The sequence below is a fragment of the Coptis chinensis genome, chromosome 3, assembly GCF_015680905.1.
Source record: "Coptis chinensis isolate HL-2020 chromosome 3, ASM1568090v1, whole genome shotgun sequence".
Taxonomy (NCBI): Eukaryota; Viridiplantae; Streptophyta; class Magnoliopsida; order Ranunculales; family Ranunculaceae; genus Coptis; species Coptis chinensis.
In genome coordinates this window covers 107,419,290-107,435,000 of record NC_141458.1, presented here as the reverse complement: position 1 = coordinate 107,435,000, position 15,711 = coordinate 107,419,290, and the positions used below count along the sequence as shown (strand labels likewise).

At 38.8% G+C, this 15,711-nt stretch overlaps 1 long non-coding RNA gene and 1 pseudogene across 1 annotated transcript; both read right to left on the bottom strand.

The window, feature by feature from the left end:
- Positions 1-9,516: 9,516 nt before the first annotated feature.
- LOC147512707 (uncharacterized) lies at positions 9,517-10,405 on the bottom strand. Its single transcript, XR_015217254.1, has 3 exons — positions 10,098-10,405; positions 9,949-9,996; positions 9,517-9,769 (listed from the first exon to the last, which is right to left on the bottom strand). It is a non-coding gene; the product is annotated as an uncharacterized LOC147512707 (long non-coding RNA).
- A 136-nt stretch (positions 10,406-10,541) lies between these two features.
- Positions 10,542-11,571, bottom strand: LOC147512706 (glycerol-3-phosphate dehydrogenase SDP6, mitochondrial pseudogene; annotated as a pseudogene).
- Positions 11,572-15,711: the final 4,140 nt, after the last annotated feature.

The following is a 15,711-nucleotide window of genomic DNA, read 5'->3' as shown; positions in this document are numbered from 1 at the left end:
GTCTTAAATTTTTTGTTTTCTATTTATCTAGGATTTATATATATTTTTGAGAAAGGTAAATGGTCATTTACTTAAGATCACTAATCCTTTTTGTTGGAACTTGAAAGTATTTTTGCAGTCAGCAATAATCAGTACTATATCGATGGATTTTTCTAATGGTTTTTATTTTTTCTCATCCTTTACACGAAAATTCACCAAATAGATGAAAATTCACCAAATTTTTTTCATAATGTTGTTTTCATTCGATCGAAACAACGGCTTGAAAAAGAAATTTAGTTCCCACTTTGTAAATTTTTGCTATTTTTCCTTTGGAAAACACTTTGATTTTGAGTTTTTGACATCTTTTTTTTCGATGATATAGTTTTTAACTTCTAAAATAGTAGTCATCGGGAATAGAAATCCAACTCAAAAAACTATTGTATCCAAATCAACCTCAAAACACTATTGTGGGCAAGTTCAAGTCCAAGTCCAAGTCCAAATCCAAGTCCAATCTCCCAACTAAGATGTCTATATATAAACAATTGGGGGAAGCGATTTCAATGGTAGAGCATTAGATCTTTTGCTATCCTGTGTCATTTCAAGCATTTTGACGGCCATAATTTCCTCCAAGAATGGCTCTTTCGAGAAAATCAATAAAAGGATTTGTTATATACCTGAAGAAATATTAGGCTAAAATTCTGCTTAGAATTCCTAGAAAGGATGTCATTAGATTCAAGTCCGTCAGAAGTCGTGGTTCTTTTTAATCTCTAATCCCGCCGAGCAAGTCCTCTCTCGTTGTCATCTAGAAGAAGAAAAGGAGAAGATCCTCTTAACTACATATAAAAGTATGAAGATGAGACAAGTACCAAGTACGAGTATGGTCACTTATCCATTAACTTAAAGAAAACCAATATGAGAGCAACTAGTATGATATTTCCCTCTACAAAAGGTGTAAAGCCAGACGACTTGTTGTTGATATCTTCTTGTAACGGTTTGCTCCTTTTCAAAAACACGTATAGTCCTAACCACCTTTCCATTTATAATTCTCATCTCCCTCTTTGCAAATACTTTGACGTTCAATGGGTACTAGCCCATGACTCTATTATCTACAAGGTTTTGGGATCAAATACACAGGGGTTTAGACATTCCGTTTATTGAGAAACATCCAGTGACTACTTTTGGGAAAATTGCCTGGTTGACAACAGATTATGATCAGGTTGACGCAAATACAAGGTGTTTGGGAACAAACTTGATTGCAATGGGGTTTGAAAAAAACCAATGCCTTAAAAATGTCCATGATTTCGAGGGTTGTTTTAAATGGACAGAGAAGACGACTGGAGAAACAAATCCTTATTGAAGGGTTGTATGTTTGTCGATTTTGTTGAAAAAAATTAATAAGAAACCGATTGTCTAAGTCCTATAAAACTTATAGATCACACTTTCACATATTGTTTTTGTGCTGTGCTCGGGTAGTAGTTTATGTCGACTCTGCGACAAACAATATTAATGTAATGTATGCCTTAACATGACCAAAATCTTTATATTATTCGCAAAATCTGCGCTGATATTGTTTTCAACTATAATCACTAAAAGAATGAAAGGAGATTTTGAAAATGGCGACTTTACACGATTTTAGTTTTGGAAAGAACAAAAAGATTTACACTTGGAAAAGAAGTCCAATTGCTCCTTGTATAAAATACCAACAAAATTAGTACTATACGTCATCTGATTCCACTCGCTCCATCTTTCACCCTCAGCAGGTAAACACGTATCAATAGATATTTGTATGGGATATTTGACATCCAAATAGTGTTGGGGTACCAATACCAATCAATTCCTCTACTGCACAGATAATTTGTATTTGAACATAATTCAACTCCAGACAAATTCTAAATATCAACTACAACCTATACTAACATGCCCAACTAGCTAAACAACTATTAACAACAAATAATAATGTAAAGTAGAATTAAAGCAAACCACAACACAAAGATATACCGTGGTTCGGCAAATGGTGCCTACTTCCTCAAGTGCTAGTTATTTATAAAGTGGGAAGGAAGATTACAATCTCTCTTTTCAGTCTCTCACCTTACTAGATCACTCTTATCTCTTTACAGGGTTGTCTTTCTGTAAATGTTATCTTTCAATCTTGATAGCTTTCAAGATTGGGTTTTCTCTGACTTTTGTGCTGCCTATCGTGTGTTTGGTTTTGCCAAAAACCCAAACATATAAGCCAAAACTCGCGGTTTCGGAAAAATAGAATCCTGCCAAAATAGGCATGGGCGCGGGGCGCGCTCTTGCCTTGAACGATGTCCAGGCGATTGGGCGCAGGGTGCGCTTGGGTCAAGACCAATCGGAGCGCGGGTTGTGCTCAGACTTCTCCAAGCAGAAATCAACTCCTTTTCTCTCCTCATGTGAGGGATAACGCCAACAATCTCCCCCTCCCGAACAGTGAGGGGGGCTACCTCCATGCAATTTCCAAATCAACAGGAGGAGTGAGCTGCCATTCCGGCAATAGCACAACAAACATCAAACTTACCTTTCGGTAAGACTTTGGTCATCATATCCGACCCGTTCTTGTCGGTATGGATCTTCTCGATACACAAATACTTGTCTTCGAGTACTTCTCTAATCCAATGATAACGCACATGTATGTGCTTGGATCTAGAATGGAAACTCGGATTCTTACTCAAATGGATGGCGCTCTGACTGTCACATAGAACTACAAACTGTTTCTGCTTTAGCCCTAGTTCGTCGAAGAACCTCTTCATCCATAACATCTCTTTTCAACACTCAGTGGCTGTAATATGCTCGCCTTCTGTAGTGGAGAGGGCAACACACTTTTGCAACTTTGATTGCCAAAAACCGCTCCCCCTGCAAAAGTAACTAGTTAACCGGAGGTGGACTTCATAGAGTCAACATCACCTGCCATGTCTGCATAAGTGTAGCCTTCAAGTAAGGGCTTACTTCTACCAAAGCACAAACACAATTTGGAAGTGCCTTTGAGATATCTCAATATCCACTTAACACCTTCCTAATATTCCTTACCCGGATTTAACAGAAATCGGCTTACAACACCAACGATGAAAGCAATATCCGGTCTTGTACACACCATTGCATACATCAAGTTGCCCACTGTGGATGCATAAGGAATCTTTTCCATCTAACTCTGCTCATGCTCATCCTTTGGACACATCTCTTTGGTCATGCGGAACTGGTCACCAAGCGGACAACTGACTGGCTTCTCTTGATCCATGTTGAATCTCTTCAACACCTTCCGATGTAGCTTTCTTGAAAGCCACAACTTCCACTCTTTTCTCATCCACGAGTGATCCATATCCCAAGTATCTGCTTTGCTTGACCCAAATCCTTCATCTCAAAGGACTTACTCAAGTCTTTCTTCAGTTTGGATATTTTGTTGATGTTTGGGCCGACTATCAACATATCATCCACATACAACAATAGCACAATGAAATCCCCATCTGGAAATCTCTGAACAAACACACAATGATCGGAAGCAGACTTCTTGTATCCTTGCTTCTCCATAAAGGAATCAAACTTTATGTACCACTGCCTCGGTGCTTGCTTCAACCCATACAAGCTCTTTATCGGCTTGCATACTAGGTGCTCCTTGCCTTTGATCTCAAACCCCTATGGCTGGTCCATGTAGACATCTTCTTCAAGGTCTCCATGAAGAAAAGCTGTCTTAACATCTAGCTGCTCAACCTCTAGGTTCATACTTGCGGTCATACCCAATACCACCCGGATAGAAGTCATCTTCACTACAGGAGAGAAAATCTCATCAAAGTCAATCCCTTTTCTTTTACCGAATCCCTTCACAACAAGGCGAGCTTTGTGCCTTGGGTGAGAATTGTTCTCCTCATGCTTGACTTTGTATATCCACTTATTCTTGAGAATTTTTTTGTCCTTGTGGTTTCTCAACTAACTCATAAGTGTGATTCTTATGCAAAGAATCCATCTCGTCATGCATGGCCTTCAACGACTTTTATTTGTCTGTACCTTCAAGTACCTCTTGATAGTACATAGGTTCTCCACCATCCGATAGTAAGCGTGCATTATGTGGTGGATACCGTTGAAGTTGAAGCTAGTCTCTCTGTTTGACCTCTTTGCCCCATCTGGCGGGTGCCTCGGGGAGGATGCATACGCTTGCTCTGGTGGTGGTTCATGCATCTCATCTGCATCTTCTATACCAATAGGTTCTATCTTATCATGAGCAATAAGATTCTCATCATGAGCTTCAAACTCATGGTTCTTTGCATTCTCAATGCCTTATGCACCTTCCACAGTAGGAACTTCTGGTTCTGAATTAACAAGATCATTAGTGAAAGCCTGTAGCTTCTCACCCTCCTCAAAGTCTGCTATGGTTTGGTCTTCCAGGAACACAATATCTCGACTTCGGATTACCTTCTTGTTAATCGGATCATAGAGTTTGTAACCAAACTTTTCATCTCCATAACCCAGAAAAATGCACTGCTTGGCTTTGTCATCAAGCTTGGATCTCTCATCCTTCGAAATATGCATAAATTCCCTGCACCCAAATACCTTCAAGTATCCATAATCAACATCTCTGCCTGACCATACTCTCTCTAGATAATCACTATTTAGAGGCTTTGACGGCGATAGATTGATCACATGCACGGCTGTATGTATTGCTTCTACCCAGTAGGTTCTAGGTAGCTTAGAGTGAGATAGCATGCATCTCATCCTCTCTACAATGGTATGGTTCATTCTCTCCGATATTCCATTATGTTGCGGTGTCTTGGGAACGGTCTGCTCATGACGAATCCCATGACTCTGGCAATACTCTTCAAACGGCCCAATGTACTCACTCCCATTATCTGAGCGAATACACTTCAACAACTTCCCAGTTTCTCTTTCCACCATGCTATGGAATTTCCCAAACACGCCAAGTACTTCATCCTAGGTCTTCAGACTATAGGTCCATATCTTTCTTGACGCATCATAAATGAAGGTCACGAAGTATGAAGCTCCCCCGTGGGACTTCACTTTTATAGGACCACATAAGTCTGTGTGCACTAGTTCAAGGACATTGTCCTTTCTGGGAGACGGGAATCTTTGGAAAGACACTCTGTGTTGCTTTCCTACCAAACACTGAGTACATGTATTTAAATGTGTACCTTTAATGTCTGGCAAGGCCTTTTGCTTAGCAAGAACTTCCATCCCTTTTTATGCCCATATAACACAGTCTCTTGTGCCACAGTTCGGAGGAAGCTTCTTCTTCGCGCATTCATACGCTTTACACAAACTAGCTTGTGTTTTGTAAAGAGAGCAAGTTTTTCTTCCCTCGGCTACTACAATGGAACTTCCTTTCGGTTTCCATACCCGTTACCAAACGAGTTTACAAAGCCATCGTCATCTAATTTCCCAAAAATTTAGGCTTAACCGTATGTCAGGGACATGTCTTACATCCTTAAGTGTCAAGGTGTAGCCGACATTGGTTTCTACATGAACATCTCCAATGCCTATAATCTTCAAGATGCCACTGTTATCCATCCTCACTTCACCATATTCACCATAGCTGTAGGTAGTGAAGAATTCCCTGTGCGGTGTGACGTGATAGGATGCTCCTGTATCTATCACCCACTCTATGTCTTGACATGAGGTACTAAGACAGCACACACCACAATCTGACACAATTCCCACTAGATCTTCGACTAGTGCAGTAGTATCTCTGCCTGTGTTTCCGTTCCTTTGCACCATGTCTTCATGTACACAGTTATTCTTCTCATCCCTCTTCAGTGTTCTACACTCATATCTGAAGTGACCCTTGGTGGCACAATAGTAGCATGGCCTCTCTGCCTTAGGAGTTCTAGCTTCACCCCTAGATTTACTTCTGTCATCACCTCTAGAACGAGATGGTTTTCTGTATCTATCTCTCCCCCATTTCTCTGTGACAAGGATCTCTGAGCGAGAGGAGCTGCCTTTTGAACTCCTTCTAGTCTCCTCATTCAATAAAGACGTGGTAGCCATCTCCATGGTATCTATTCCATCTTTGGCTGCTCCGTGTAGAGAGACTGCTAATGTCTCCCAACTTTTGGGTAGAGAGCCTAATAGAAACAAAGCCTCAACTTCGTCTCTCAAATCAATCTTCATCAAATACATCTGATTGATGGTATTCTGTAATTCGTTAAGATGCTCAGATATTGAAGAACCTTCTTGGTACTTCGTGTCGGCAAACTTCTTAATGACCAACACTTTGTTTTTGCCCAACTTCCTCTCATAAAGGTCTTCCAGTTTCTTCCACAAGCCAAAAGCTGTTGTCTCTTGGGATACATGGTCAAAGACACTGTCGTCAATCCACTGTCGAATGTACCCAATTGCTTTTCTGTCAAGTTTGCTCAACTCAGCCGCGGCGACCATTTCCGGTCTTTCTCTTCCATTCTCAATGGGTTATGCCAAGTCCTTGCAATAAAGCAAGTATTCCATCTTGAATTTCCAAATGGTGTAGTTCTTCCTATTCAGGCTCGTCATGTGAGTGTTCATGGAATGGTCCATTTCTACAAGTTATTTAAACTCAAATCTTCTCTCAGGAATTTTGTCAAACACCTTCCAACCAAGATTTAGATAACACCCTAGGCTAATCTAACCAAGGCTCTGATACCACTTGTTAGGGTTTATACCAATACCAATCGATTCCCCTACTACACAGATAACTTGTATTTGAACACAATTCAACTCCAGACAAATTCTAAATATCAACTACAACCTATACTAACATGCCCAACTCACTAAACAACTGTTAACAACAAATAATAATGTAAAGCGGAATTAAAGAAAACCACAACCAGTGGCAGAGCTAGGGGGGTCCCAGGGTACACCCTGGCTCACCTTCAAATTTTGAAAAAAAAAAAACTAAAAAAAAAAAAAAATATATATATATATATATATATATATATATATATTATATAAATATATTTATATATATATATATATATATATATATATGTGTGTGTGTGTGTGTGTGTGTGTGTGTGTGTGTGTGTGTGTGTGTGTGTGTGTGTGTGTATTTATTAAACAATTTATATGAATATTGATTTGTTACCTAACCTACACCTACACATACATCGTACCTAACATACCAAAAACGAAAAAGAAAGCCTCGTCAGTCTCATATCTTCTCACGAATTGTTCTTTATATCTATTTTTCATTCATAGAACAACACTTTTTGTACGAGTTTTATAAACATTTATTGTAATTCTGTGGTAGAAAAAATAAAAAGGAAAAAAAAAAGAGGAAAAAAAACAACACTCACGTCCCAATATTTCATAATATATTTTCATTGGTACGTTATCTAAACATTTTATTCCTTGATATTTTTACATATTTATATTGGTTCTAATGAATTATATCGATTAATCGAATCCATGATAATTTATTTTGTTGAATGTGTTTCTACACTAATTTTGATTGTTTAATGTAATGAAATTAGTTTTGAATCTACTTTAAGACATTGATTGAAATTTTGGAATAGAACAAAACAATTAAAGCAAACGCGTAAGTGAAGACAAAAAGAAATACACTAAAGTCTACCATTTTACAATATTTTTGCCATATTGAGTGGTGGCAATTTCTTTTTTTCCATTGCCTCGGCTATTTTTCTTATGACAGATCTAAAAATTCATTGCTTTTGTAAATTGTACAGTTTTGAAGTGGTTTCCTAGCTAAAGCATATATACGGAATATTTTCTATTTTTAAGTTTTTAATTTTCTAAAGCTAAATGAAATGTTAATTGTAATTTCGAAGATTTAAAAAGAATGACAAATTGAGTGTGTTAGTGTGTATTTTTTGTTAGTTGTGTTGAAGTGGCTAACCCTCACCAATATTCCTAGCTCCGCCATTGACCACAACACAAAGATATACCGTGGTTCGGCCAATGGTGCCTACTTCCACAAGAGCTAGTTCTTTATAAAGTGGGAAGAAAGATTATAATCTCTCATTTCAATCTCTCACCTTACTAGGTCACTCTTATCTCTTTACAGGGTTGTCTCTCAATCTTGATAGCTTTCAAGATTGGGTTTTCTCTGACTTTTATGCTGCCTCTCGTGTGTTTGGTTTTGCCAAAAACCCAAACATATAAGCCAAAACTCAGCGGTTTCGAAAAATAGAATCCCCGCCAAAATAGGCGTAGCGGCGCTCTCTTGCCTTGGGCGATGTCGTCCAGCATTTGGCGTAGGGTGCGCTTGGGTCAAGACCAATCAGAGTGCGGGTCGTGCTCAGACTTCTCCAAGCATAAATCAACTCCTTTTCTCTCCTCATGTGAGGGATAACACCAACAAATAGATCCATAATAACACATGCTAAACTATTAGGAGATGTATCAGTAGCACTTTCATGGTTTCACCATCCAATCCCATCAGAATATTCAGCCGAAAATGTCCATGCAGCAACTCTTCAATAAAGCAAACCAAACCTAAGCAAACTAAGAACAAGTAGAGAAAGCGAGCATAACGGACTCATTCAAGCATGCATCCACATAACTGACATACCGGGTCTATAATCATCTTGTGCTATTATCACATGTAGGCAATACATTCTTTGCAATCTTCCAGAGCAAATTCTGGAGCCAAAGGGGTATAACAAGTTTCTAAATTTTTTTGCAATAACCATTACAAATAGTGTTTGTGATTCAGCACTATATCTAGTAGAGTTGGCAATGACATGAGAGACAGACTTCACTGGAAAGACTCCTCTCTTATCCCGAACTCCCATTCTATTATAATATTTAGAATTATCCCTGCAAAAGTGCAAAAATAAACGTCGTAGCCCATGATATTTAGCGATGATTTTTAGAGTGTTTCCACATTGTAGCCAATGATATAGTCGGCAATTATATATAGCTGCGCTTTTTTCACGTTGCTAAATGTGGCACCTTCAGCGACGATGGTAACTGTTGCCATTGTCCGAATTTCGTTGGTAATTTATTTTCGCATTCTCAATACAATAACGTCGCAAAAGGTAAATGTTTTGCAACGTTTGCCAAATCGTCGATAATGAGGCCTTACTTAGCAACGTTTCCATCGTTGATAAATACCCAAAAAATTTGAAAAATTTAGTATTATTGGCGACATTTTGATCATCGCTACAAGTCCAAAAAATTTGAAAATTTGGTGTTATTAGCAACGTTTTTATCGTTGTCAAAGGTCTAAAATATTTGAATTTTTAGTGTTTTTAGCAACATTTTTATTGTCGTCAAAAGTTTAAAATATTTGAATTTTGAGTGTTTGAGCGACATTTTTATCGTTGTCAAAGCTTTAAAATATTTGAATTTTGAGTGTTTTAAACAACTTTCTAATCATCGCTAGAAGCAATAGATATGAGACTATTTTCATTACTAATATTGTCGTTAATTTTGCACCATTTGCACAATTTTCACCTGTCCCCCCTCCCATCAAATTACCATTCAACAAATAAACCTAAAATAAAACAACTAGAACATCAATTATTTAATAATATATAATATACAACAAAATTTCAATAAATAAAAATGAGTCAATTTACTCAATTAGAAACAAAAGAGAGTTGCATCATCCCCTTTCATAATTTTTTTTAAAAGTCATCTTAATAAAAGTATTAATTTAAACAAACACAATTCTAAATATCCCTCAAATAAGTTGCGAATGAAACCGTCTTCACAAAAAAATAAAAAAGTGACCAATAACATTTAGATTCATCGGAAGCCTCTTGCAATTCCTTATCACCATTTCTTCACAAAAAATAATACCACTTCTCTTTTGACGTAAAATTATCTGCACATTAAGATGTTATCCATTAGATCACCCAAAAAAAAATGTGAAACCAAAAATATAATAGTTTCGTCACCTCAAAATTAAAATCTAGTGAACACAACTAAAAAAGCAAGAATTCAACAAAGATAGGCCACCATACATGATGCAACACCACTACCAAGAGACATAAATACACTTACACCCATTGCAATCATCCCAGCCTCTTGTTGAGTCTCAAGATCAACCGACTGTTTCATTTCAAAAGACAAATAAACTTCCAAACTTAGTACTAGAAGAAGACAAAAAAACTATTTCTAATATCTAAAATGAATAATTTAATTAACTATACCATGTTAGCCCGGATACGCAGAAAAGATTTTGAACCAACACAATGGTTGACGACGAGGCATGAACGGTTGTGCTGGTTATGTATACTAACATCCTAGATTAAAACAAATAACCTATTTATCATAAAAAGAACTATTATAATGTGTATAATTACAACAACCAACCCTTTAGCACTGCCACTTCCCACACTGCCATAACCTCTTCTTTATATAATGGTGTGTAAACTCACCTTGAACTTGAAAAGCCAAACTCGTTTCCCAAATATATATTATAACTCTATAACATTTGTTAGGACACCATAAAAGTCGAGATCATTTGATTGGTCATCCCCTTTAGTACTATTATAACAAGAATGTGTCTACACCCAACACCAGGACTGGCTATGTCATGCTATGTATAGACTAGTTGTGTTTCTCTCAAATTTCAAGTATGAACACCTCACTAGCTATGTCATGCTGTTAGATAATAATTGAATCACCAAATTATAATCTCAAAGATGTTGAACTTGTGTCTACAACCTAATTAAATAACCTTAAGTCTAACCATATAGAAAAGAAAGATATAGTACCTTCGGTACGTAGTCCATTTTCCACCAGCAATTGTTATCAATCCAGGGCATTCGACATTTACAATATGATCCCTGGAGATGCTAAAAGTGTCTTTCGATGAAGGATCAGTGGCCAAAGGACGTATTCCACTCCACGTGGAGAGAATATCATATCTCTGAACCTGAAATCCAATTAACTTAAGTACCACAAACCTTATCACATATTACTAGTCTTTTGAAATGAGGCAGCTATAATCTAATTAAAATTTTAAACAACAATATCAAGTTAAACACATAGCAGGTGCAGTTGGTAGGTACCCCATATAATCTAATTAAATTTTTAACTACTAGTGCCACCTGCCATGTGGTGTCATGTCACATGTCAGGTACCCATATAATTTAAATATCCTAGTGTTAGGAGCCATAAATCATATCCCCTCCATCACAAACACACAAAATAGAAGAGAATGGCGTCAAGTAAGCTAATGCATTTATATTAACTAAAATGTACTCTCTAGACTAATAGTAGCTAGATGCATCTGATTACAAGAAGCTTACTAGAGAAGGAAATGGGTGATCACCTGATCGAGGTAATTTAAAAAAAGTTCAAAGCATCTATGTCATGGTGAGATACTCAAAGTGAGGTGAGTTTGACCATAGTGTATACCTCAATATTTAAGTAGTCGCCAATGGCACTTAAGATGAATTCTATCTCCTCTTCATGTGGTTTTGGTAGATCAGTTATGATAGAGGTAGTATTTGTTGTTCCAACCAATGTTTTCCCACCCCATGGTAGCATAAACACCACACGAGCGTCTTTGGTTTTTGGAATAATTAAACCTATATCCTTTGGAGTAAAGTAATATGGAAGGACCACATGAGCGCCACTGCTAGGACTAATGATGTTTGTAGCACCATTATTTGCCATCTTTCTTAAACCGTCGAGGAAAAAGGGCCCGGAAGATTTCGACAACCTTTGCATATACATCGAACTCTTCATCTGCAACATATTTTTGAGTCAGATATATCGGAGTATATGTACATGCAGAACGATCAACGAAACATCTACATATACAACAGAAAGACTAGAAGTTTGATGAAAGCCGACATTTGCTCAAAGTGTCCAAGCAATTACCGCATTTCGGAACCCCTGGTAGAGATGAGTACTTGGCAATAACATTTTTTAAGTAAAAGCATATTTCAATATAATTACCATATGCACTTACTAATCTACAAAAACCATGCAGCTGGAAATAACATTGACCTCAGAAATGACACAATTGACCAACTTGTTTGTAAGATGATGTGGACGACATAGTAAAATATTCTGGAGAAAGTAGAAAATTTAATGTGTTTCTTTTGTTCAGTAAAACAACTCTTTATTACCTTATTGATCATCTATGCATAATATTAGTCTCCACGATTCACGAAATTTTAGTATAAAACACTTCCGCTTGGTTGTTTAACTATATTAAAAATATCAAAACCATCACACCGACTTCGACTTTACTCAAGGATACAATCATTTATATGAATGGGACTTTTTCGGGGATGAACCAAGTAGCACGCACAATCTACTACAATCTTACATTTGATGAATGCTCAAAATGAGTACTGCCTCTAAAAACTAAGTTAAGTTTCATCTAAGGTGACAAAAGGTTTTACTACATACCTGTTAAATGGTCTCGTATATGAGCTATGATTACACGTATGGAGATCTTATCTTTATGAAAAGAAACCACTTCAATATGGTTAAGCACTGAAGCACTAGCTAAAGTTGCAATGCAAGCTATTGCAACGTTGAGACGTGAATCTACCACCTCTCACACAAAGTCGAGATGATCAACCCCACTGACCCTAAGAGGACAACAACAATTTCATTCACAGGAGAGGATCTAGACAAGCTGTGCCTACCTCACAATGATGCCTTGGTAGTGCATGTCAAAATCAACAGTTGGACAGTCAAAAGAGTCCTCATCGATCCATGGAGTTCATGCGACATACTGTTCTATCAAACATACAAGGACATGCACCTGCCGGACTCGGTGATGATAGAATCCAATGCACTGCTCTATGGGTTCAACAGAGATCGTACAGATGCCATCGGAGACGTAATCCTACCAGTCTCCATTGGCGAAAAAGAGGACATGGTCAAAACTTCAACACGCTTCAGTGTGATCGATGTCAGGTCGTCCTACACTGCCATTCTAGGATGCCATTGGATTCACAAAATCCAAGCAATTCCATCAACTCTACACCAGGTCCTACGATATCCCGGTCCCAGAAGCATCATGGAGCTCAGAAGCAACAAACTGGAAGCTCACAGATGCAATCAGGTCAGCACAACGACCTTACCCAAGCCTCAGGTCGTTGAAGCCAAAGACGTCCCAAAGAGGCAAGATCCTCAAACATCCAGCCCTCCAGCAACGGCATCAAACAAGTTCAATGGAAAACAAGCTCAAATAGAACCAGGAGAAAAAGTCAATTTGGGCACAATTGATGACCCAAAATTTGTCTATGTAGGGACTGATTTGGACCCCAAGCTCAAGGAGCAACTTGTCAAATTTCTATCTCTCAATAAAGATGTTTTTGCTTGGTCGTATATCGATATGCCAGGAATCGACCCTCAAGTCGCTTGCCACAAGTTAAATGTAGATCCAACCATCAAGCCTATCAAACAACGACCTAGGAAGCGAGCACTCAAGTTTCAAAAAGCCATCAACGAAGAGATAGAAAAGCTAAAAAATGTGGGATTCATCAAAAAGTCGAGTACCCGACCTGGCTTGCCAACATAGTAGCCGTTCCAAAGAAGAATGGTCAGGTACGACTCTGCATAGATTTCACCAACGTCAACAAGCATTGCCCAAAAGACAGCTTCCCCTTACCAAGAATCAACATACTAGTAGACCAAACTTGTGGCCATGAGCTTTTGTCATTCATGGACGCATACAGTGGGTACAACCAAATACCACTTGCAGAAGAAGATCAGGAAAAGACGTCCTTTATAACCAAGCAAGGTACGTTATGCTATAACGTCCAACCTTTCGGCTTGAAGAACGCAGGAACGACCTACCAAAGACTTGTCACCAAAATGTTCAAAGACTTGCTAGGAGACACTATGGAGGTCTACATAGACGACATGGTGGTCAAAAGTGAAAATGCAGGTGATCACATCTCCCACATACAAAAGGCTTTTGAACGACTTCGCCAAAACAAAATGAAGCTCAACCCAGCCAAATGCGTATTTGGAGTAGCCTCAGGGAAATTCTTAGGTTACCTCGTCTCACAAAGACGCATTGAAGCAAACCCAAAACAGATACGAGCTCTCCTTGAAATGCCAGAGCCAACCACAAAGCAACAAATCCACAAGTTATCTGACATGGTTTTAGCCCTCAACAGGTTCATCTCAAGAGCATCTGACAAATGCAGACCATTCCTGCAAATACTCAAAAAGGGAGCAACATTCACTTGGACAGACGAGTGCCATAAAGCTTTCACCGACCTGAAAGCCTATTTATCAACTCCACCCGTCCTGTCTAAACCAGAAGAAGGAGACACACTAGGGATATACCTTGCAACTACCGACTTCGCAATCAGCTCAATTCTCTTTCACGAGCATGATGGAGTAGAAAAGCCGGTCTACTTCACCAGTAAGACTTTGGCAGATGTAGAAAAGCACTACTCTCCGATGGAGAAAACAATGCTTTCTTTACTCTACTCAGCTTGGAAGTTCCGACCTTACTTCCAATCACACAGCATCAAGGTCATCACTGATGTACCCATCAAACAGGTATTAAGTTCTAACAACAAAACAACCCTCATGGCCAAATGGGCTGAAGAACTCGGAGAACATCACATCGAGTTCGTTCCTAGAACGTCTTGCAAAGGCCAGGTCGTTGCTGATTTCTTAGCAGATTTCCCCGTCGAAGACATCAACTGGGAACCCAAGCCAATCACCACATGGCACCTCTACGTAGATGGCGCATGCAATAGCAGTGGTAGTAGACTGGGGGCTGTATTAACTTCACTAGAGGGAGCCCAGCTACAGAAATCAATCAAAATCGATTTCGCAAAATCCAATAACGAAGCAGAATCGAAGCATTGATTACAGGCCTTCGAATGGCACAACAACTACAAGTCTCAAAGCTTAAAGCTTACAGTGATTCCCAGCTAATCGTCAAGCAGATCACCAAAGAATATGTCACGAACGGAGCAAACTTGGCAAAGTATGCTCAGGTCGTTTATGACATAATCAGCTCGTTCAAAACATTCTCCTTAGACCACATTCCTCGAGAAGACAACAGACATGCAGACATCTTGGCTTTCCTAGCCTCCAAAACACAAGAGGCATGTCCGACCACAGTCTACATTGACATTCTGGAATGACCTGCTTACCCGAAAGAAAATATCAATAGCCTCACAGATTTCCAGCCCTCATCCGAAGAAGAGATCAATCAATCTTGGATGGGCCCATTCCTCAAGGTCATCTTACATGGTGAGATCCCATCAGAAACAAAACATGCTCATGCAATACAACTCCGAGCCCCAAGATACACAGTGATCAAAGGAAGACTATTCCGCAAATCAGCAGGAGGACCCCTCCTAAGGTGCATAACTCCAAGGGAGGGACAACTCATTTTAGACAAAATCCACAAAGGTGAATGTGGCAACCACACAGGAGCAAGATCACTGGAACACAAATCAATCACCCAAGGGTATTATTGGCCAGGTATGCATATCGAGGCAAAAAGGTATGTTCTTAAATGCTTCCAATGTCAAACTTTTGGCCACAATCACCTAAGTCCGGCAAGGGAATTGATCAACATAGCCAGCCCATGGTCGTTCCACATGTGGGGGCTAGACATCATGAGATCGTTCATCCCGTAAAAGAAATCAGGGCTCAAATACGTCCTAGCTGCCACAGATTACTTCACCAAGTGGATTGAATCAATCCCACTAGTCCAAGTCAAGGAAGTCAACGTAATCAACTTCATCTGGACTAATATAATCACTAGATTTGGTTTACCCCACACCCTAGTTATGGATAACGGAACACAATTTGATGGCA